This window comes from Salvelinus sp. IW2-2015, unplaced genomic scaffold, assembly GCF_002910315.2.
Source record: "Salvelinus sp. IW2-2015 unplaced genomic scaffold, ASM291031v2 Un_scaffold871, whole genome shotgun sequence".
Taxonomy (NCBI): domain Eukaryota; kingdom Metazoa; phylum Chordata; class Actinopteri; order Salmoniformes; family Salmonidae; genus Salvelinus; species Salvelinus sp. IW2-2015.
The window spans coordinates 18,347-41,494 of NW_019942634.1; the positions used below are offsets into that span (position 1 = coordinate 18,347).

Sequence of the window (23,148 nt, forward strand, 5' to 3'; positions counted from 1 at the left end):
ACTTGCCAAAACTATAGTTTGTTTAACAAGACATTTGTGGAGTGGTTGAAAAACGAGTTTTAATGACTACAACCTAAGTGTATGTAAACTTCCGACTTCAACTGTATGTGTGTCTTACGACTTGCCAAAACTATAGTTTGTTTAACAAGACATTTGTGGAGTGGTTGAAAAACGAGTTTTAATGACTACAACCTAAGTGTATGTAAACTTCCGACTTCAACTGTATGTGTGTCTTACGGAGGGGTTGGGTTAAAAGCGMAAGTCAAATTTCTGTTGGACCGTGTGTGCAATTGAACAATCAAGTGATCATATGGTATTGTAGCGTRTGTCAACAGACTGTGGGATGTGACGWCTAACAAGGAATTTTGTTCCCCTACCCTGATTTTTCGTCATTGATCAATTGGACAAATCACAATTTCGCAAGTGCTCGCATCTTTCGAATTTTGGAAGACGAGGGGACATTTGGCCCATATATTTGCCTGAAACTTGCTGAGGGGGTGAGCTACCGCCCTGTATCCACTCCTCTTTCTAGTATCTTTGATACTATACAGACTATCAGTAACATTTCAACTAACTATCTACTAACCCTAACCTTAACCTTAACCCTTATCCTAACCCTAAACTTAAGCCTTACCCTAACCCTTACCCGAACTCTTATTCTAAACCTCAGGCTAACCCTAACCTTAGCAAGCAGTTGCTTATCAACACATCTCCCCCCCAGACCTTAATCTGACACAATTATGGAGCTTTAGTTCTGGGTTTTTGAGATGAATGCAAAACTGACCCAGGATCAGCATCTAGGTGCAACGTCTCCCTACACCTGACAAACCACCATCCTAAAGCATTTATCTAGTTTCCATATGGAAGTTGAGAGACTGAGAATAGTTGTGGGGTTGAATTTCCCAACTTTTTTTGAAGCCTCCTTTGTTGCTAGGTCCAGGAAGGGGGAGACAATACTGATATCCCTAGTGTTTCTTTGGTGAAGGTAAAGTTAATCACTCAGTGTCAGTGGATGTGTCCCTTGCGGTGTTAAGGTGAGACTCTAGACATAACAGTTGTTATCACACACCCATAATATGTGATTTGTCATCTATGTTACGGTACAAAGGCTTCAAATAAAGAAAAGGTGTCAAATACCTCTTGTGTATAGGGTCATCTTGCTTAGAAACCATAGTTGGAGGATTTAGTTAATCCTTCACAGCATAGGTTTTATTATACTCCCTGGTGCAAGAACAATTAAGACGACAAATCCCCTTTCTACGTCCATGTATCCTATTTGGATAGGTTTCTGTAGCTGATAAACCTATAGTATCTGTGTGATGTCATACTGTGTTACTTTACTTGGCTTTGGTCTCATGGTCAAAACAATCATTTCATGGTCCCACGTCTGTTTGTGCTCTTGCCAAACACCATGCTGTCATTGTCCAAGTCAAACAATTGTAGCTACAGTAAGTATGTTATTGGGMAGATAAAAGCTAGGTAGTGGCCCTCAGAAATGTTAGTTGTATATTCTTATTTATATGCCATTAGCAGATGCTTTCATCCAAAGCAATTTACATTAGTGCGCTCATACATTTTGTATGGGTGGCCACAATGGGAATCAAAACCCACTATCACGGCATTGCAAGCACCATAGTCTGCAAACAGCCTCACAGGACCACCATTGTTTCCAAATGTTTATTTATCTATTTGTGGATTTGTTTTTAATTGTGGTGSGATGCTTTATGACAGATATAATACCAAAGTTAGTACAAGAGTTTACTTAGAATCCTCAATCATTTCTCAACATCTATCTCTTCTATGACATCACCGTGAGCCAGATCTGTGCTGACGCACATTATGTCACCCAGAATTCGATTGTGATGTCATGACTCAATAACACAATGTAACACCCTAGTCCTTGTACAACGGCCCACTTTTCAAATTTCACGCAAACGGTTCATATGTCTCTCTGAAAATATGGATGTGTTTGCAAATTTTTTCGTTGTGCAGTTCCTGACGCTCAATTTGGGCTTCCTTGTCCGCCGTGCTCTCTCGGACGACATGGACAAAGACCCCGGGACCTCCAGCTATTGGTAACCTACAGGTGTTWATCTCCTCCCTGGTGCTGGTGATCACTCTGACCCAGCTGGTTGCAAGTTTTCTGGCCAAGAGTGTGAGTCCATTATGTGCATACCTCATGGCACATACTGCCCCCCTTCAGGAGAGGTTCTGGAGGTTGCTCTGCCGCCTCACCGGCCAAAAGAGGCGAGGCAAAAATAAGTGGGCTCCGCTTCTGGACCAGCCTCTGCCCAGTGCTGCCAAAGCCTGTGGTGGTAGATCCAGGCACCACAGATATCAATGCCAGTACCAGGGAACCATATCTGTTCCTTAACCCAGGAGAAGTAAACACTGTGGCTGTTTCTCAAAGTGCATACTAGTGTGCTCCGATCATGCAAATTGGAGCACAAGAGGATCGGTGTATGGGTCCAAATTCAAAGTATGCGAAACGGAGCATGGAGGGCACTTCTCTAATGCATACTCCGCTTGTACATATTTTGAAGCATGCWTCGATGCAAGCTTCAACGTAAAGTATACACAGTAATATACTGTAATACAACCACTAGAATCGCAAAACTTTTTTCACGCAATGAGGCTGATGCAACAGATCAGAACGTTTAGCTTAAAATGTTGATCAACTATTAGGCTATTTCTTCACATTATAGGCGCAACAATGCATAWTAMCAAGAAAACACSATTATCAAAAYTGACCTCAAATGAGATTATGCATGTAATGTTTTMATTATAWAGGTGCATTTTTTMGGTAAAAATTWWATTGCCCAAATGTCAAACTCACGAGTTGTGTATGTATCCCAGTTAGGCTCTACACCCGTTGTAACGTGGATTATTGTTCTTCATTTTAAGAAGTTATTTAGCCACTTTAGTTGTGATACAAACCTTATGAAAACAGATAGGCCTATGCGCTAGGCTACATGAGGTGTATGACTATAATTTGAAAAAGTCACAGAAAATAGTTCTGCATTGTTTCTTGCCTTACGCTGGGCATCATTGTCACGTGTGCTCCCTCTCRGGCCTCTAGGTCAGCAGGCTGCTCGTTATGGCGCACACCTGTCACCATCGTTACGTGCACCTGCGTGTCATCAGACTCACCTGGACTCCATCACTTCCCTGATTACTTTCCCTATATATGTCACTCCCTTTTGTTCCTTCCCCAGGCGTCAGTGTTTCGGTTTCTTGTCTGTGTGCTGTTAGTGTTTCTTGTTTTGTATTACGGTCCGTTTATTTTATTAAAACACTCACTCCCTGAACTTGCTTCCCGACTCTCAGCGCCCATCGTTATAGAATGACGCCTCACCTAAGGGAAGCATCAGGGAGTGATTTTTTAATTTTTCATTTTTTTTCTCGGTGGGAATGATGTCGGGTGCGGGAGCCGCTACAGCCTCTCAAGTGTCAGGCTCTCATGCCTCAGCCGGATCGCCAGGCTCTCCTGTTTCCACCAGCTCGTCAGGCTCTCATGCCTCAACCGGATCGCCAGGCTCCCCTGCCTCAGCCGGTCTGTCAGGTTCCCCCGCCCCAGCCGTCGATAGGATCAACGCACAACTACTGAGCACAACTAATGACCACAGCTACTGACTGCAAGCACTGACCACAACCACACAACTACTTACAACAACCAGCTACTGCTCACAAAACTACTGACCAACACAACACTGACCACAATCACACAACTACTGACTACAACTACTGACCACAGTCACACAACTACTGATTACAACTACACACCTACTGACCCAAATGACTGACCACAAAATGTACTGACCACAACAACTACCCACAACTACTGAACACAACTGGTGAACACAACTACTGCCCCAACAACAGAACTACTGGACACACCTACTGATCACAATACAACCAACCACAGCTATTGAATACAACTACTGACCGAAACCACACTATTACTGACCACTATTACTGACCAAAACTACTGACCACAACTACTAACCACAACCACATAACTACTACCACAAGTACTGACCACAGCCATACAACTACTGACCACAAACTACTAACCACACATCTCCTGACTACACTACTGAGCACTTAACTACGCCAAAACGACTGACCACAACCATGCAACTACTGACAACTACACAACTACAGACACCACAACTACCGACCACAACAAATAACCACAACTACGGACCGCAGCTACTGACATAACAACTGACCACATACACATAAATACTGACCACAAAACAACTAACCAAAACTTTTGACCAACAAAAAGCACGGACTACAATTAATGATTACTATTAACCAAAATCACACGACTACTTACAACTATTGACCACAAATACAACTGATTACAACTACTGAACACAACTAATGACAACACAACTACTGACCACATGCACACAACTGACAACAACAAACGACTGTCTACAAAACTACAGACCAACACAACTACTGACTACAACCACATATCTACTAACCACAACCTCTGACCAAAAGGACTAACCACAATGTAACTAACCACAACTATTGACTACAACTACTGAACACAACCACACTATTACTGATGACAACTACTGACCACAAACTACTYACCACAAAAACTACTGACCACAACTATGRAACTACTGACCATACATAGTGACCACAATCACCTAAATATTGACCACACCTACATGACCACAAAACAACTAACAAAAATGAATGACCACAAAAAATACTGACCACAANTACATAGTGACCACAATCACCTAAATATTGACCACACCTACATGACCACAAAACAACTAACAAAAATGAATGACCACAAAAAATACTGACCACAACAAACTACTGACCACAAAACTACTGACCAACACAACCACTGGCCACAAATCACACAACTGCTGACTACAACCACACAACTAATAACCACAAATACTACCGCTATGCAACTACCGACCATAAAAAATGACCACAACCATGTAAATACTGACCAACACGTCTAATAAACAGAACTACTTTCAACGACCACACAACTACTGACCATACAACTACCGAGCATCACAACTACCGAGCATCACAACTACTGACCACAACCATGCAACTACTGACCAAAACCACATGATTACTGACCACACCAACACACTTACTTTCAACAACCACACAAATACTGATCACAAACAACTACTTACCACAAATGACTAACAACAACTACTGACCACAAGTACTGACACCACAACTACTGACCATAAAACAACTAACCAAAACTACTGACCACAAACTACTGAACACTATTAATGATTACAACTATTAACCAAAATCACACAACTACTGACCACAACACCACTGACCAACCCAACCACTGATCCCAATCACACAACTGACCACAACTGGTGAACAGGACTACTGGACACACCTACTGACCACAACAACTAACCACAACCACACAACTACTGACCACAACTACTAACCACAACCAAACAAGTACTGACTATTGAACAGAACTACTGGACCCACCTACTGACCACAACCCAACTACTAACCACAATTTTTCATTCCCAACTAATGACCACTACTACTGACCACAACTAATGACTGAAACTACTGACACCAATACTGACCAACCATGCAACTACAGACCACAACTACTGACCACAACCACATGATTACTGACTGCAATTACTGGCCACACCAACATAACTACTGACAACTACTTTACACAACCACAACTACTGATCACAAAACTACTGACACAACMAATAACCACAACTATGCAACTACTGACCATAACTAGTGATCACACCTACTGACCACAAAACAACTAACCAAAASTACTGACCACATTTAATGATTACAACTKTTAACCAAAATCACACAACTAATGGCCACACAACTGCTGYCCACAGRAACACAACTACTGACCATAACCACACAACTGACAACTACTGACCACACCTGATACAGACCACCACAACTACTGACTACAACCACATAACTGCTACCCACAACTAATGACCAAAAGGACTGACCATAAAATGGACTGAACACAACAACTGACAAATGCTGAACACAACTGGTGAACACAACTACTGCCCCAACAACAGAACTACTGACCACAATACTACTGACCACAACTATGCAACTACTGACCATAAATAGTGACCACAACCGCTTAAATACTGACCACAAAACAACTAACCAAAACTACTGACCACTAATTGATAACAACTATTAATCAAAATCACACCACTACGGACCACAACCACACAACAAACTACTGACCGCAATCACACAGCTACTGACCAAAAGGACTGACCACAAACTGAACACAACTGGTGACCACAACAGAACTACTGGACACACCTACTGACCACAACCACAGAACTACAGACCACATCTGCTGACCACAACTATGCAACTACTGACCACAACTACTTTCAATGATCACACAACTACTGACCACACTACTAACCACAACTATGGAGCATAACTAATGGCTACAACTACTGACCACTTACATTAGCTAGCTAACAGTACACTTTAATTTGCCATGAAAATTACTTTCTGACAAAATTAGAAACGTATAATATCTGAAAATCTAGCTAGACTCTTACCCGTATACATGGATGAACGCTTCTCCCTCTGTCATGATGCCATGGTTGCTCTTAGTTTGAAGATGTAATCCGGAAACAGGTGTTTTATACAACAGCCTTTCTGTGTTCTTTTTGGACTCTCTCCGCATTTGGTAATCAGCTCTGCTTCCACCGGGCATTCCACTGATTTCAAAACTCAGTCAACTACTTCCGTGACAACCACACCGTTTCTTCCCCACCATTGTCATCAGAAGACTATAATGTCTGGTTGAAAAATAATGTTTTTACCTAAATCAGGGATTTCCTCATCGTCTGATTTTCAGAGTCGGAGAGAGTCACAATTATACTCCAGAAAGTAATCCATCACAACTTTTTCCCACTGAGCTTTGTCAATAGCGCTATTAACTTCAAGGAAGCAATGTTGAGAGCAGTAGAAAAACTTTTCAATTCTTCATGATATCTTTAAAAAAAAAGCAGCGGTAGACAGGATTATCCACACATACTTAGCAGCTCATGTTATACCATTGAAGTCGGAAGTTTACATACACCTTACCCAAATACATTTAAACTCAGTTTTTCACAACTACTAACCACACAACTACTGACCCTAATTACTGACAACAACCACACACCTACTGACCACAACAACCAACTACTGACCACACAACTGCTGAACCCTACAATTACTGACCACAATCACACATGTACTGACCATAACCACACAACTAGTGACCACAACTACTGACCACAGAACTACTGGCCACACAACTGCTTACCACAACCACACACCTACTGGCCACAAACTACTGACCCCACAGCTACTGACCACAACTACTGGCCACACAGCTACTGATCACACAGATACTGACCACATCAACAATTACTGACTAAAACCACACAATTATTGACAACAACTACTGACCACACCTACTTACCACAAGCACACAACTACAGAACTACTGTCGACAACTACTGACCACAACTACTGATCACAACCACACAACTACGGTCCGCAACCTACTGACCACAACCACAGAACTACTGACCACAAACTTCTGATCACAACTACTAACTACAACTACTGACCTAAAAAATGAGTGACCTGTAGTCAGGTCAAGATCCTGGTGAGGATGACAAGCACCTAGATGAGCTTCCCTGAGACAGATTCTGACAGTTTGTGCAGGAAGTATTCGGTTGTGCAAATCCAGTTTCATCAGTTTCATCATCTGGGTGGCTGATCCCGCAGGTGAAGAAGCCGGATGTGGAGGTCCTGAGCTGGTGTGGTTACACGTGGTAGTGTTGCCGGTTGAATATACTGCCAAATTCTCTAAAATGACATTGGAGGCGGCTTATGGTAGAGACGTTAACATGAAACTCTCTGGTAGTAGCTCCGTTGGACATTCCTGAAGTCAGCATGCCAATTGCACGCTCCCTCAACTTGATACATCTATTGCATTGTGTTGTGACAACTGCACATTTTAAAGTGGCTTTTTGTTGTCCCCAGCACAAGGTGCACCTGTGTAATGATCATGCTGTTTAATCAGCTTCTTGATATGCCACACCTGTCAGGTTGACCAACCGGGAACTTGAAGACTACTCCACTCCACTGATACCACAAGCTCTTTGCCATTCTTAGAACCCCACTGCTCTTACACTGTTGAAGCTAAAGTAGGAATGCTAACTTCATGATAGGCCTAATGTTCAGAATACTCTAAATTTAAGAACCCTGACCCACTTTTTCATTGATATACTTCTAAAACTACAGTGTAATTGAAGTTTGCATAAATGGGTTTTAGTGGCCACCATGATAATATTTAAAACAGTAGGCCTACTGCACTTTCATATCTTGAGCTACACCAACTTTAAAATGTGCAGACTGATACCTCACAATATTTTCAACCCAGAAAACAATAATGAGTCGTTAGGACATCCCCGGGATGTCATGAAATGGTCACCTAAAGTCATCAGGATATTGTGTAATGGTCCCCTGGAGGTTTTGTCTAGTTCCCGGTTGGTCCCAGGGTCATCCCAGAGGATGTTTTTAGGACGTTCTTGGGACGATGTGTCATTGTCCCCTATATCATGTAAACATCTTCCCAGCATGAAATAGTTCCCAATCGTTCTGATTGTGACGTCATGGAAACTTTATCACAGCGTGAAAATGTTCCCAGTTCAATAACGCTCGTCTCTTTGTGGATGGCTGAGCTCGTGCGGATGTCTCTCTCTTACCCCCCCCCCCCCCTCGACTTCGAAAAACTGTTAAATGGGCGCGTGCATTTGCTACATCTGCCAATCCGGACTCGGGCGTCAAAGTGCTAATTGATGTGAGGACATTTTTTGTGATTGCAAAGACTTTTTGATTGATAGTGCATAGCCTTCTTGAACAAATATATCTCAAAACAGTACCTGGGAACATCGATCTACTAGATAAGTGCTAACTTTCTTTCTCAGTCACAAGTAATCACAAGCTAACGTTACTTCTCTTTTGCTAGCTAGCCAATTCAATCCGTATCGCGTGAATTCAGGGTTACAGCGTAACACAATCACATCAAGCAGCTGAAGTGACGACGAACTATGTGCATTTTCATTTGTTTTACCTTAGTTTCTATTGCCAATTCTTTGCGTATATCCATTATAATAATTGTCCTGATAAATGTATCTGCCTGGTTTAGAGAAGGTGCCAGTCTTGTCACATTCATATGCATGGTGGAGATGGGGGGTAAACATGGTCGGATAGGCACACAGCAAGGCTTATGTTAACCCCTGCTATACCAAACAAATGCTAGGCTCGTAGCATGGGGAATACATTTTGTCTAGATGCTTTTTTTCCATGGGAGATTAAGTTTATAAATTGACTGGCTGGGCTGTGGGACAGTGGATGTGCATTGATAAATCTAACTGAACTGTTAACAGGCATTACCTGTGGAATATGGGTAATGTGGGTCCCTGCTATCAATCAGCATCCAGGTTCCAAACAACTTGTTTTATAACTTTGCTATTGCGGCTATTTTAAATTACATTGAAAGAGTGTTTGCGTTTGTTATATCTAATGTACTATGTTTTCACATTCTCTAAGGTTGAGGAGTGCAGTGTGTCAACTATATGATAACATGAAAGCGCGGGCTCCTGTGATGCATCCTATCGAAGTTAGACGTGCATGGTCTAGCCTGGGCATTGATCTCATAGGACCTTTTGAAAAGAGAACCACGGCTGGAAACCAGTATGCCCTAACCARGACTGACCTCTTCAGCAAATGGGTAATGGCTGAACCCTTGAAGGGCTATTCGGGAACAGAGATCGCTTCAATAGTCACCAACAAACTTCTTGATTTTAGACTTGTGGACAACATCACTGACTGTAGAGTGTGGTATATTAACCCTTTACACTCGTGGGAATTGGCCTATATGGATAGGGATACATTTAAATGTTTCTTACAGAAGACATGTGAAAATCCATAACCATGGTAGCAATTGAAAGGGGACAGTTTGTAGATTATGGGGAAATTATTAGACCATATGTGAGGACACAACAATAGCAGAAGCAGAAATATTAACGAAATCTGAAAATACTCTGAATACAATCAGTAACATAAGAATATTGCTTGAAAATATGGMGTAGGTGCAACATAATGCAACAAAATTACAAGGGTTAGAGTGAGAGSACTAACTGGTTTCTCCAAGTGGCCATACCTCCACAAAGTGTGCACAGTTGCTAAGTCATTTCAATYCACTTTTATGACTCAAAAAAGAGTCTTCAACTATAAGGTGTTTTAATTATTATATATTTTTTTAGCTCTCCTAGCTGTGCCGTTGAGGAACTAGAGCAATCACACTTGTAGTTGTTTTTGGTTTGGAATACAACTGCATCCTCACCAATACACAATTACTGTTGTTTACGCTATTGAGAAACAGTCCATTATAAATCCCAAACTGGGTCAGGTGGGCATCATTTGAAAGCGTGTTTTATTATCAACATGACTAGTGAAGTTATATGATGTTAGTGTTAGGCTTTCACAATGCAATTCAGGCTAACAGYTCATAATTTTGGTGCGCATAGAAAGGAGTCTATGAGTGCATTCAGGTGTGTTCCACTGTGGATTTTCTTCACAACAGACAAACACAGGCTCATTATGTTCAGAATAATCTAGGGTATGGCGCCATGTCATCMTGTAACTGTACGCAAAACATAGTGATCATAAATGTTGACACTGTGTATGACATACGTTTTATGATATAGAAATGTGCACATTTGGACTCACGGGTGTTTTGTTTGCTTGTATGACATCAAAGTGTTATTTATTGTAATATTCAACGTCTCACCTTTCAAAATAGTCTTAAATTTACAGCATTTCCCTCAGACGACAACAACATTTGCAAAAGTTGTCGGGTACGAATGTAAAGGGCTACATAACAAAATCCTTTATTTTATTGCAGCAATGGCTTCAGGAACGTTTGGGATTTGAGTGAACGGACCGTCGTSTACCCATCACAATGGCGCCAGGCTCAGACTCATTCTGACAACTGGAGTTCTTGTTTGCTCCGTAAGTCGTTGRCTTACTTAAATACGCAACGTGTGTGTCCCAGGTTCTGAGCCAAGGGTCTGAATGAAGATGCTCAACTCAGTCATATTGCTGCTTATGTATTACAGATGGCAGAACTCGAGGTTCACGGCCTTATGGCGGAGACATGGGAACTCGATGAGTCGGCGTCGATGAGTGTGCCGCTTCTCTGGCTGAGTATGTGGTTCCGAAGATGACATAGGACAGGTATGTGARTGGAGTCCAACTCATAGTTGAGGCATAATTTTGCAATTGGAACAAAATGTTTTGATCAATAAATGACTTTATTTCGTGGAATTGCTCTCCACCATCACCTCAGCGTTCATGCCCTCACTGACAAGACAGAGGTAATTGTCTTGTCTGAAGAAATTGTGATTGTCTTGAGTCTCTCAACTACAATTTGCTTACAATTCACAAGACGAACAGTACCCTTCCACTTAACTATTCAATTGCATACCCGAGAGCTTTCCCGACAGCACAGTCAGACACGACAGGATGAGCAAGTGGCTGGATCCATCAGGATCGTCCATGGTGAGACAAAAAGGCTCAACATTTGCTCATCCTACAGCCTCCAAGTGCCAAGAGGCCCTCATAAGGATGATATTCAGGGTCATCGCACGGCTGGGCAAGGACTTTGACGCAGACACCCAGAAGTTATGTTCTGTGCGGTAATGAAATGTGGTATTGGATGTTTTTGTGTGTTTATTATAGGAGTGTATATTTTGCAGTCCATCCACAATCTCTGCGCATTCTTATCTTACAGGTCACAGTGTGGTTTCTGCAGAAGCATGAGTGTTTCAGTTGAGTAAAGCTGTACTTAGTTATCTTCACACATATTGCCTCCCCATAACTTTTTAAKATMTTATTTCACTATTTGGTTGCATCTGCATGTTCATTTTAGAGTCAGCGTCTAAGGGGTTAGGTGGGCAGTATTAGAGCTAGCCAACATTCTCTGCCTGGTCAGATGTACATTGTGTTCAATTGTAATCATCCTCAGTGTCGTTAGGTAGGTTCAACCTAAAAATGTATCGTTACTGTATCATATCGAAGCCCCTGTATCTAGATGTGTATCAAATCGTCTTGAAAGGGAAAGATGCACATCCCTATTAACATGTATGCTTTTTATTTTGTATGTATGCAATGCCACCATCATATTGTAACACCAGCACACCGTTCTTACAGTATGTCTCGCTCATCATGTCAAGTAAATCTCATCAATGTGTTATACAGTGGCAATCAAATTTTATGACCAATTTATGCAGAAATCCAGGTATTTCCAAAGGGTTCACATACTTTTTCTTGSCACTGTAGTTGCACACAGGATTTGGTAACTGTTTTGTTATCTTAAATAGCCTATTTCTTATTGTCCTTTTACTGTTTAGGGGTCTGATTCTTGTTACTTTTGTTAGCATTTAATCTTAGCTCATAGTAGCCTACGACTTTGTTTACTTATGTAAAGTCAGACACGCACTGTATACTCTAATCATTTAATGCATGTGTCAATGCATTCCATGCAGGGCTAAGTGTCTGCGTGTTTTAGACCTAACCCCTTGCCTAGTGTCTGAGGGTTTTTTCTTTTAAGACCTAGACAACCAGGTGAGGGGGGTTATTTACTAATTAGTGACCTTAATTCATCAATCAAGGGAGGAGTGAAAACCCACAGACACTCTGCCCTCCGTGGAATGAGTTTGACACGTGCGCTAGGCCCTCCATTGTATGAGTTTGACACCCCCTGATTTAATGAAAATAAACTACCTTTCACCACCTTTTTCAGGGAGGGTTGAGGAACCCACATAGGCTGTGTTTACACAGGCAGCCCATTTCTGTCCCAATTGTTTATGCCAATAGTTCAGAATTGTGCTGCCTGTGTAAAAAAAAACTGCCATAGTTCATTCTATTACCCTAAATGGTTGGAAGTATACAGAAATGTATGACTTTATTTTTGTTGGTCAGCATCTCAATTTGGTGGAGGGGGGGTCATATCTACTCATTTGATTTGCTTTTTAAAGTGTCAAACACCTGCTATAAGACAGCAGATTGCTGAAACGTGACTTGTTTATGCAGGTTTTACGTGCTTTTGGTCTGATATCTGTTACGTCTCTTTTGGATAGCATGTAATGTCTCTTCCCCTTATACCCTGGAATAAATTCTGTTCACTCAAATATTTCACTGTCAATTTCTGTTATCAACCTACTAATTAAGCATATGGCCATAAATTACATAGAGGACTTGCTTTCTCCTTGGTAATATTRTGGCGACAAACTTGGAAGACACACTCGCAACACAGTCGAGTCTTCAATTCCACATTATGACATTAGAGMCCACTCAAGTGACAAATGACAGCAGAAACTGATTATTTTGGAGAAATTGCAGTACCATGGGTTAGTTATATAAATATTTGGTAGTAGTGTTGATAATTCATGGTAAAGCCAAATCAACTGTCATTGCATGTATATTCAGTGCTAACATTTACAGGCTACCATGGTACTGTTGGCTTTAGGTAATGTGAGAGATGGTGGGTAAAGTTATAGTCTAGCTAGTTGTGGACACAAGCTAGTTAGGCTGCAGTAGCTAGGTAGCATATCATGTGCTGCACAGAATGGCAGATAGCTAGCTCAATGCATTTGGTTATCAAAAGTAACTAGTGGAGATGTGAAACAGTTTTTGTTTTTATACTTTGGCTAAAACCTAGCTTTTATACTTGTTTATTTAGCTTTACAAATAAGCTACAACTGCACACCTCTGAGAATAAGCTATCTCAACCAACTGACAGCTAATTTTTAGCTAGCTAGCTAAAATCAAGGGTGAGGGAGGGTGTCTGAGACCCGTATGAGCTCAGCCATCCACACAAAGAGACGCATGGTGCAATTACTGAACTCGGAAAATTTTCCCGCTGTGAACAATTTTACAACATGAGCCACAATCAGAATGATTAGGAACTATTTTCATTGTTGGGAAGATTTTTACATGACACCTGGAGGTTTTTGTTAGTTCCAGTGACGTCACCTGATGGTCACAAAGAAACGTTCACCCATACCATTTAATTTACTTTACTTATAATGGTTTGGGACACCTGGCAGCATCGCGTGACAAGAACATCCAGGGACCAAGACACAAGGTCCCAATAATGTTTCAGGACCTTCTGGGGACATATGACATGAATGCCCCAAGATTGTCTTAAGATCTTCCTCCGGGAGTCCCGGGACAAACAGGGAACTGACAAAACCTTCAGGGTACCATGACACAACATCCAAAGAACATCCTAAAAATGTCCTTGCGTACGTCCCACGGTACAATATTTTATATTAGTATTCATTCATATTTTGTTCGGATTATTTAAATGAATCATTTCACACATTGTACCTGGCGGGCTGCCACGAAGAAGAAGAAGAAAGAAAAAAAGGCCACATACATTACATGACAAAAATATGTGGGACACACTGCTCCTTGAACGTCTCATTCTAAAATTGATTGGCATTAAATATGGAGTTCGTCCCCCCTTTGCTGCTATAATTTAATATGGAGTCGTCCCCCCCCCTTTGCTGCTATGTCCGTCGGACTGCCAAATGGTGAAGTGTGATTCATCACTCCAAGCGACGTGTTTTCCACTGCTCCGGAGTCAATGGTGGGCGAGCTTTACACCACTCCCAGCCGACGCTTGGCATTGCACATGGTGATCTTAGGTTTGTGTGAGGCTGCTCTCGGCCCATGGAAACCCATTTCATGAAGGTCCCGAACGACAGTTTCTTGTGCTGACGTTGCTTCCAGAGGCAGTTTGGAATCTTGTAGTGAGTGTTGCAACCGAGGACAGACAATTTTATTTACGAGCTAATGCGTTCCCGTTCTGTGAGTTTGTGGCCTACCACTTCGCGGCTGAGCCATAGTTGCTCCTAGACGTTTCCACTTCATAATAACAGCACTTAACAGTTGACCGGGGCAGCTCTAACAGGGCACCATTTTCGAACTGATTTGTTGGAAAGGTGGTTCCTATGACGGTGCCACATTGAAAGTCACTGAGCTCTTCAGTAAGGCCATTCTGCTGCCAATGTATGTCATTGGAGATTGCATGGCTATGTGCTCGATTTTATACACTGTCAGCAATGGGTTGTGGCTGAAATAGCCAAATCCACTAATTTGAAGGGGTGTCCACATACTTTTGTATATATAGTGTAACTACAAACCATTGATCATTTTGATCACATCATAAAGTTTGGTAATAATAAATTAAATAATATACAGGAACAAAAAATAAAATTGGGCCTACACCCCAACCTCCCATCCCATTCTCATAACCCACCAACCAACATGTTATCGCTGTCAATTGTTACAATAATAATACATGTATCTGCTGGTGAATTGGAGAGAATGAGATGATTGCCATCTAAGAGTCAACGTCTTTTTTTGTTGCAGTGCTGCCTACCAGCAGTAATCGTCTCTGATTGATTGAGAGATTGAAGGAGCTATCATCATTAGTAACATAGTAGATGCAAAGCATTGAATATTTACATTCATACAATCTAAGTTAATTTAGTAACTTGTCCCAGAAGCATTTAACTTCCTGCACCTCCACATCATCAGATTCACAGTGAACATTTGGGAGTTGGGGGCCAATTTCATTGTAAAATGTTTCCTTGGTGTTAAATACAGGTCTGTGAACAAACTAGAAAGGTAAAATTCATGGTTAAGATTACAAGATGCCAAGGTCATATTTTTCCATATTCTGTTCCAGTTAAAGAATTGTTCAAATTCAATTAGATCTGTGGACAATACGTTTTTAATGGCTAGCTCAGAAATATGAGCTTCCAGAAGTTGTTTACATAATAGAAATCAGTCCTTTCGGTAGCCTAGAAAATGTATTTATGAATCCCATCATTGGATGGTTTGGTAATTGGGTTTCCTAAAGGATTCGTAAACCAGCATAGCTGACCTAATTTTGTAAATATAGAAACAAAATAGTTGCCTGGTATGTTCAAATCTTGGAATGTTCTCAAACCATTACTGTCCATGATATCGGCATGGGTATGAATTCCACATTTSGACCATTGGTGGGATGTAAAAGGCCYCTCTCCAGATCGCAAGGCATTAGTGTGAAATATTGGAGTATGTGCATGCCATTTTGATTCCTAGTTACATTGTTTTAAAATTTTGCGCCAAATAGAATTTGTGTGAGCAATAATAGGACGAAAGCATAGTTTACATTGTTTAAGGGATATATCAGTGAAGACCACCTCTTCCAGGGCAATAGGAGACACCATATTTCTCTCAATACTCAGCCAGGGGGCAGAAGAATCATGTCTTAACCAATTTCAGACGGGGTGAAATGCTAGCGCCTGGAAATGCAATTTAAAGTTTGGTACGGATAGTCTTCCTACGTCTTTCCCTCTTTGTAAGTTTGATAATTTAATCTGGGATCGCTTACCTTTCCATATACATCTTGAAACCGCACTATGAATTTTATCCCAATAGCCAGAAGGGGGTGCTGTGGGAAACATTGAACTACAGGAATTCAGCCAAGGTAGTATATTCATTTTGACAATAATATCAGAACTCAGGATAAGACCCAGATGCAGACTTCTAGAATCACAGATGTTTATTGACCAAACAGGGGGCAGGCATAAGACAGGCCAAGGGCAGGCAGAGGTATGTAATCCAGGGCAAAGTCATTAAGGTACAGAATTGCAGGCAGGCTCGATGTCAGGGCAGGCAGAATGGTCAAAACCGGGGAAAGTAGGAAACAGAATCTTGAGAAAACAGAAAGACGGGAAAGCACGCTGGTAAGACCTGACAAGACAAACTGGCAACAGACAAACAGAGAACACAGGTATAGTTGCACAGGGTATAATGCGGAAGATGGGAGACACCTGGAGTGGGGTGTAGACAAGTACAAAGACAGGTGAACCCAATCAGGGTGTGACAAATAGATATTCTGCCGGTTAAAGCAACAGGGATGTTATTGCAACTGAGGTTGGATTGAATTGATTTGAGCATTCTGTTAAAGTTTCTAGCAATGGTTTGATCTAAGGAAGGAAATATATCTACTCCCAAATATTTAAAATGGGAGATCAGTAGATTTTAGGGAGATTGGTGTTATTTCCTTCGATTGACAAATTGCCTGGGCCAGGGGTTCCATGGATAATAAAAATAGCAAATATTGTCCYGTATTTCAAACTTTGCACACACACTGCTGCCATCTAGTGGCCAAAATCTAAATTGCGCCTAAACTGCAATATTATATTATGGCCTTTCTCTTGCATTTCAAAGATGATGGAGAAAAATAATAATAGAAAACGCATGTTTTTTTGTTTTTATTATCTTTTACCAGATCTAATGTGTTATATTCTCCTGCATTAATTTCACATTACCATACACATAATTTCACTTACCATACACAAGTGTTTCCATTCAAATTGTATCAAGAATATGCATATCCTTGTTTCAGGTCCTGAGCTACAGGCAGTTAGATTTGGGTATGTCATTTTAGGCATTTAAAAAAAAGGGTCCGATCCTATTAATCATATTAATTAGAGCAAATTCCCATATGTTCCAAGACAGATCAGAGATATGTGACCCGTTTCAAGAAACTAGGCGTATGTCGCACCTCACTAATTTCACAGGATGTCACGGATCGTCAATGGTAGAGAGAGACCAAGTGCGCAGCGTGTGGAAAATACATCTTCTCTTTATTAGAAGAAGGACAACGAAACAAAACAACAAACAACGAACGTGAAGCTATCAAAAGACTAAGTGCAAACATGCAACATAGACCACAGACAATTACCCACAAAACCCCAATGCCTATGACTGCCTTAAATATGCCTCTCAGAGACAATGAACCACAGCTTGCTCTAATTGAGAACCAATCTAGGAGCCATAGACACTAGACAACTACACTAGACACTACAAAAAACACATACATTCCCATGTCACACCCTGACCTAACTAAAAAACATAAAAGAAAACAAAGAATACTAAGGCCAGGGCGTGACAGTACCCCCCCCCCAAAGGTGCGGACTTCCGACCGCACAAACTGACATAGAAAGGGAGGTCCCGGGCGTGGGCCCCATCATGGCGGCGGCTTCGGGTGCGGGACGTGGCCCCACTCCACCATTGTCAATACCCCGCTTTGGTAGCCTCCTCCAAATGCCACCCTCCAAATTAACCCACTGATTAGGGGGCAGCATCCGCACGAGGCTAGGACGAGGCACACCGGAATGAGGGGCAGCTCCGGACTGAGGGGCGGCAAGCTCCGGACTGAGGGGCGGCAGCTCGCGGACTGAGGGGCGGCAGCTCCGGACTGAGGGGCGCAGCTCCGGACGAGGGCGAGCTCGGCTGAGGGACGGCAGGCTCCGGACTGGCCAGCTGCGGCTGGCTGGCTGGTCATGGCTGGCTTGACGCTCTGGCTGGATCATGGCTGGCTGACGGCTTCTGGCTGTGTCATGGCTGGCTGAACGGCTCTGGCTGGTCATGGCTGGCTGACGGCTCTGGCTGGTCATGGCTGGCTGAGGCTCTGGCTGGTCATGGCTGGGTGACGGCTCTGGCGCTGTCATGGCTGGTTGACGGTCTGGCTGGTCATGGCTGGCTGACGATCTGGCTGTGTCATGGCTGGGTACGGCTCTGGCTGGTCATGGCTGACGGACCGCTCTGGCTGTATGGTACAACTCTGGCTGGCATGGCTGACGGCTCTGGCTGGTCATGGCTGACGGACGCTCTGGCTGGTCATGGCTGACGGACACTCTGCTGGTCCTGGCTGACGGACGTCGGGCTGATCCTGTCTGGCGGAAGGCTCTGGCTGATCCTGTCTGGCGGAAGGCTCGGGTGATCCTGTCTGGCGGAAGGCTCTGGCTGATCCTGTCTGGCGGAAGGCTTTGGCTGCTCCTGTCCTGGCGGAAGCTTTGGCTGCTCCTGTCTGGCGGAAGGCTTTGGTGCTCCTGTCTGGCGGAAGGCTCTGGCGGCTTCCTGTCTGGTGGAAGCTCTAGCGGCTCAGGCAGACGACGGCTCTGAAGGCTCATGGCAGACGGGCGGCTTTGCAGGCTTCATGCAGACGGCGGCTTTGAAGGCTCAGTCCAGACGGGCAGTTCATGCGGCGCTTGGCAGAGGACAGTTCAGACGGCGTTGGGCAGACGGGCCAGTTCAGGCGCTGCTGGGCAGACGGGCAGTTCAGGCCACCGCTGGGCAGACGGCAGACTCTGGCCGGCTGGAGACGCACTATAGGCCTGGTGCGTGGGTGCCGGAACTGGTGGTACGCGGGCTGGGACATACGCATCTCAGGCTAGTGCGGGAGCAGCAACAGGGCACACTGGACTCTCAAGGCGTACTATAGGCCTGGTGCGTGGTACCGGCACTGTGGTACCTGGCTGAGGGCATGCACATCAGGGCGAGTCACGGGAGAAGGAACAGTGCGTACAGGACTCTGGAGACAACAGAGGCTTGTGATGCGTGGTGCCGGAAACTGGAAGCACTGGACGGAGAATGCACCACAGGGAGAGTGGTGGAGAGGCAACAGGGCTCTGGAGACGCACTGGAAGCCTGGTGCGTGGTGTTGGCACTGGTGGTACTGCTGGGGCGGGGAGTGGCGCCCGGAAATACCGGACCGTGCAGGCGTACTGGCTCCCTTGAGCACTGAGCCTGCCCAACCTTACCTGGTTGTATGCCTCCCGTCGCCCGACCCAGTGCGGGGAGGTGGAATAACCCGCACCGGCTATGTAGGCGAACCGGGCCACCATGCGTAAGGCTGGTGCCATGTAAGCCGGCCCCGAGGAGACGCACTGGTGGCCAAGATGCGTTGGGCCGGCTTCATGACATCCGGCTCAACGCTCAATCTAGCCCGGCGATACGTGGAGCTGGAATGTACCGAACCGGGCTATGCACGCATACAGGAGACACCATGCGCTCTACTGCGTAACACGGTGTCTGCCCGTACTCTCGCTCTCCACGGTAAGTACAGGAGTATGCGCAGGTCGCCTACCTGACTTCGCCACACTCCCTTTTAGCCCTCCCCAAGAAAATTTTGGGTTGTACTCGCGGGCTTCCAGCCTTGCTTCCGTGCTGCCTCCTCATATCGCCGCTCTCTGCTTTCGCTGCCTCCAGCTCAGCTTTGGGGCGGCGATATTCTCCTGGTTGAGCCAAGGTCCCTTACCATCCAATTCGTCCTCCCATGTCCAGAAATCCTGTGTAGGTGGGTCCTGTTGCCGCTTGACACGCCGCTTGGTCCGATTCTGGTGGGTAATTCTGTCACGAATCGTCAATGGAGAGAGAGAGGACCAAGGCGCAGGGTGTGGAAAATACATCTTCTCTTTATTAGAAGAAGGACAACGAAACAAAACAACAAACAGACGAACGTGAAGCATCAAAGACTAAGTGCAAACATGCAACATAGACACAGACAATTACCCACAAAACCCCAATGCCTATGACTGCCTATGACTCTCAATCAGAGACAATGAACCACAGCTGCCTCTAATTGAGAACCAATCTAGGCAGCCATAGACATAACTAGACAACTACACTAGACACTACAAAACACATACATTCCCATGTCACACCCTGACCTAACTAAAAAACATAAGAGAAAACAAAGAATGGGCGTGACAAAGGAGGCTTTAATTTTTTTAAATTAAAAGCGTTTTTTTTGCAGAAATTCCTTCTCAAACATGTGAACTTTCATGTGCCTTAATAACAAACTTGTATGCCATCTGTAAATACAAATACCATTTTTTATTACGTGCCAGTTGGTTTAGCCAAAAATAAAGGAACTTCCGCTAGCCATGTTTGGCTGAGATAATGGATGGGCTGGACATGCCGAGAGATGAGTTCAGATTGGTGCTTCTGTCTATAACATGAGCTGCTCACTATGTGTGAATAATCATGTCTAGAGCGGCTTAAAAAAGACAAAAACTAGATATCATAAAGAGCTGAAAAGGTGTTGCTACTGCTCTCAACATTACTGCCCTGTAGTTAATAGTGCTATCGACAAAGCTCAGTTGGAAAAYGTTGTGATGGACTARTTTCTGGAGGATGCTCATGCCATGKTGATTCGCWKTGAAAATTAATCAGACAATGAGAAAATCCCTGATTTATGTTTAAAAAAATWATTGAACCAGATTGTAGTCTTCTGGTGACAATGGTGGGGAAGAAACGGTGTCATTGTCACGGAATACGTTTTTTTGAAATCAGTGGAATGGCCTATGGCAGCAGAGATATGATTGACAAATGCGTAGAGAGTCCAAAAASAGAACACAGAAAGAAGGCTGTTGTATAAAGCAGCTGTCTCCGGATTACATCTTCAAATTAAGGTCAACCATGGCATCCATGACAGCGGGAGAAGCGTTCATCCATGTATACGGTTAAGAGTCTAGCTACATTTTCAGATATATGTTTCTCATTTTGTCAGAAATTGTCAGAAATTCATTGCAAGTTAAAGCGTACTGTTAGCTAGCTAACATTAGCTGGCTGGCTCGCTAGCTTACATTACGTGTATGATCTGTGTAGTAATATTATGGTTCATTGTTTTGCTAGCTAGCTAGCTACATGCCTTAACAAAATACTCCACTATGCAAGTAACCATTTTACTGTACCGTTTACACCTTCTGTATCCTATACATGTAACAAATAAACCACCATTTTATTTGATATAGTGTGTTTACCAGAGACAGTAATGTGAAGAACAACATAACCTGCACAAAAGTCAGGTTAAGATATAGTCCAAGGACTAGATAAAGTTTATTTTTCCTCCTACTTTTTGCTACTACTTTCACCACTTTTAGTCTTGAAATCTTTGGTTGTTTACTTCACTGAGAATCCTTAACCTTTTCACGTGTGAGTTCCAAATATCTATAATGGTCCACCCCAGCATGAATTGTTTCAACTTGTAAATGTCAAACTTTTATTTTCTAACAAGGTTGAATTGAGGTGTGTTCCACCTCCTCATTAATTCACATAGAAGTAGCCCATTTCAKTGTTGTGAACAATTTATGTTTGACGCTTTACTAAGCCGGACAATTCATTGCAAGTTAAAACTTCTCTTTTCGAGGAGAGCKCAAGCASTTTCCCAGTATTTCCGCAYATCAAGTATGCAGAAATTTGCGCAGTCTTGCACAAACGCTTTCCCCCTGGCACATTTTCTGGCTTGCGCACACATTGCCTTCATTGTTGTTTTCCTTACAAATAATAACTTTGGACATATCATAGTAAGTGCCTTATTTTCTGTAMATCGTCTTTCTACTGTAGCATACAGTATGTATGTATGGCACATAATGTATTTACAGTTCTATTCACATGTTTTCAAGTACTCGTGACAAATCATGCATTCTGATTATTGCATAGATTGTACACTTTTTTAAAGGTTGTATTGCTATTTGCCAGCTATGTGTGGCGCCATGTTTGTTGACAATATACAATGCATTCTGGGTGTCACAGCTGAAAAAATGTCARGAGTACCACAGCCCTAACCAAAACAAACCAGAAACAGGATGTTAACAAACCTTGAATGCTCTGTTCAATGTTGGTCTCCACTGTATGTGGAGTGGTGAACACATGTGGACATGCGTTTTTAATGAGGGGATTCCTTGTATGTTGCTTTAACAAAATGCATTTTCTGGTAGATGGACAGTTTGCTCAACCAATGAGAAGTTACAAAAAGGTGTKCTCTCAGCGAATCGGGTCGCTGGAGAGACATCAGAGGGAATTGGAACTTGGAGAGAAGGGAGAAGGAAGCATTCCTTAACGAAATGAGAGGACAGGAGTAAAATGGCGAAAATGGATGCTGAGTTTGAATCAAGCAGCACGTCGAGCAAAGTTGGTGAAGATGAATGTCCTGAATAGACAACAATAGTGTCAACACCTGGAACAAAAAGGAAATTGAGGAAAATTGGAGTGGATGATACGTTTATAAATTATGATTTTCTTCTTGTTGGGATGCATTTGTTGAGTAGGGATGCATATGTGGGAAACCCGTTTGAGGTGTCAAAAAATTGTGAAGTATGCGCTGGGAAAAGTGGACTG

The 23,148-nt window shown here is 43.0% G+C and overlaps 1 long non-coding RNA gene across 1 annotated transcript in view; it reads left to right on the plus strand.

Moving 5' to 3' along the window:
* The window catches only part of LOC112069051 (uncharacterized), a 14,769-nt gene extending 3,108 nt beyond the window's left edge, over positions 1-11,661 (plus strand). The window contains exons 2-3 of the long non-coding RNA XR_002893666.2: positions 11,024-11,130; positions 11,238-11,661. This is a non-coding gene — a long non-coding RNA (uncharacterized lncRNA). The remainder of the gene's footprint in view (positions 1-11,023; positions 11,131-11,237) is intronic.
* Positions 11,662-23,148: the final 11,487 nt, after the last annotated feature.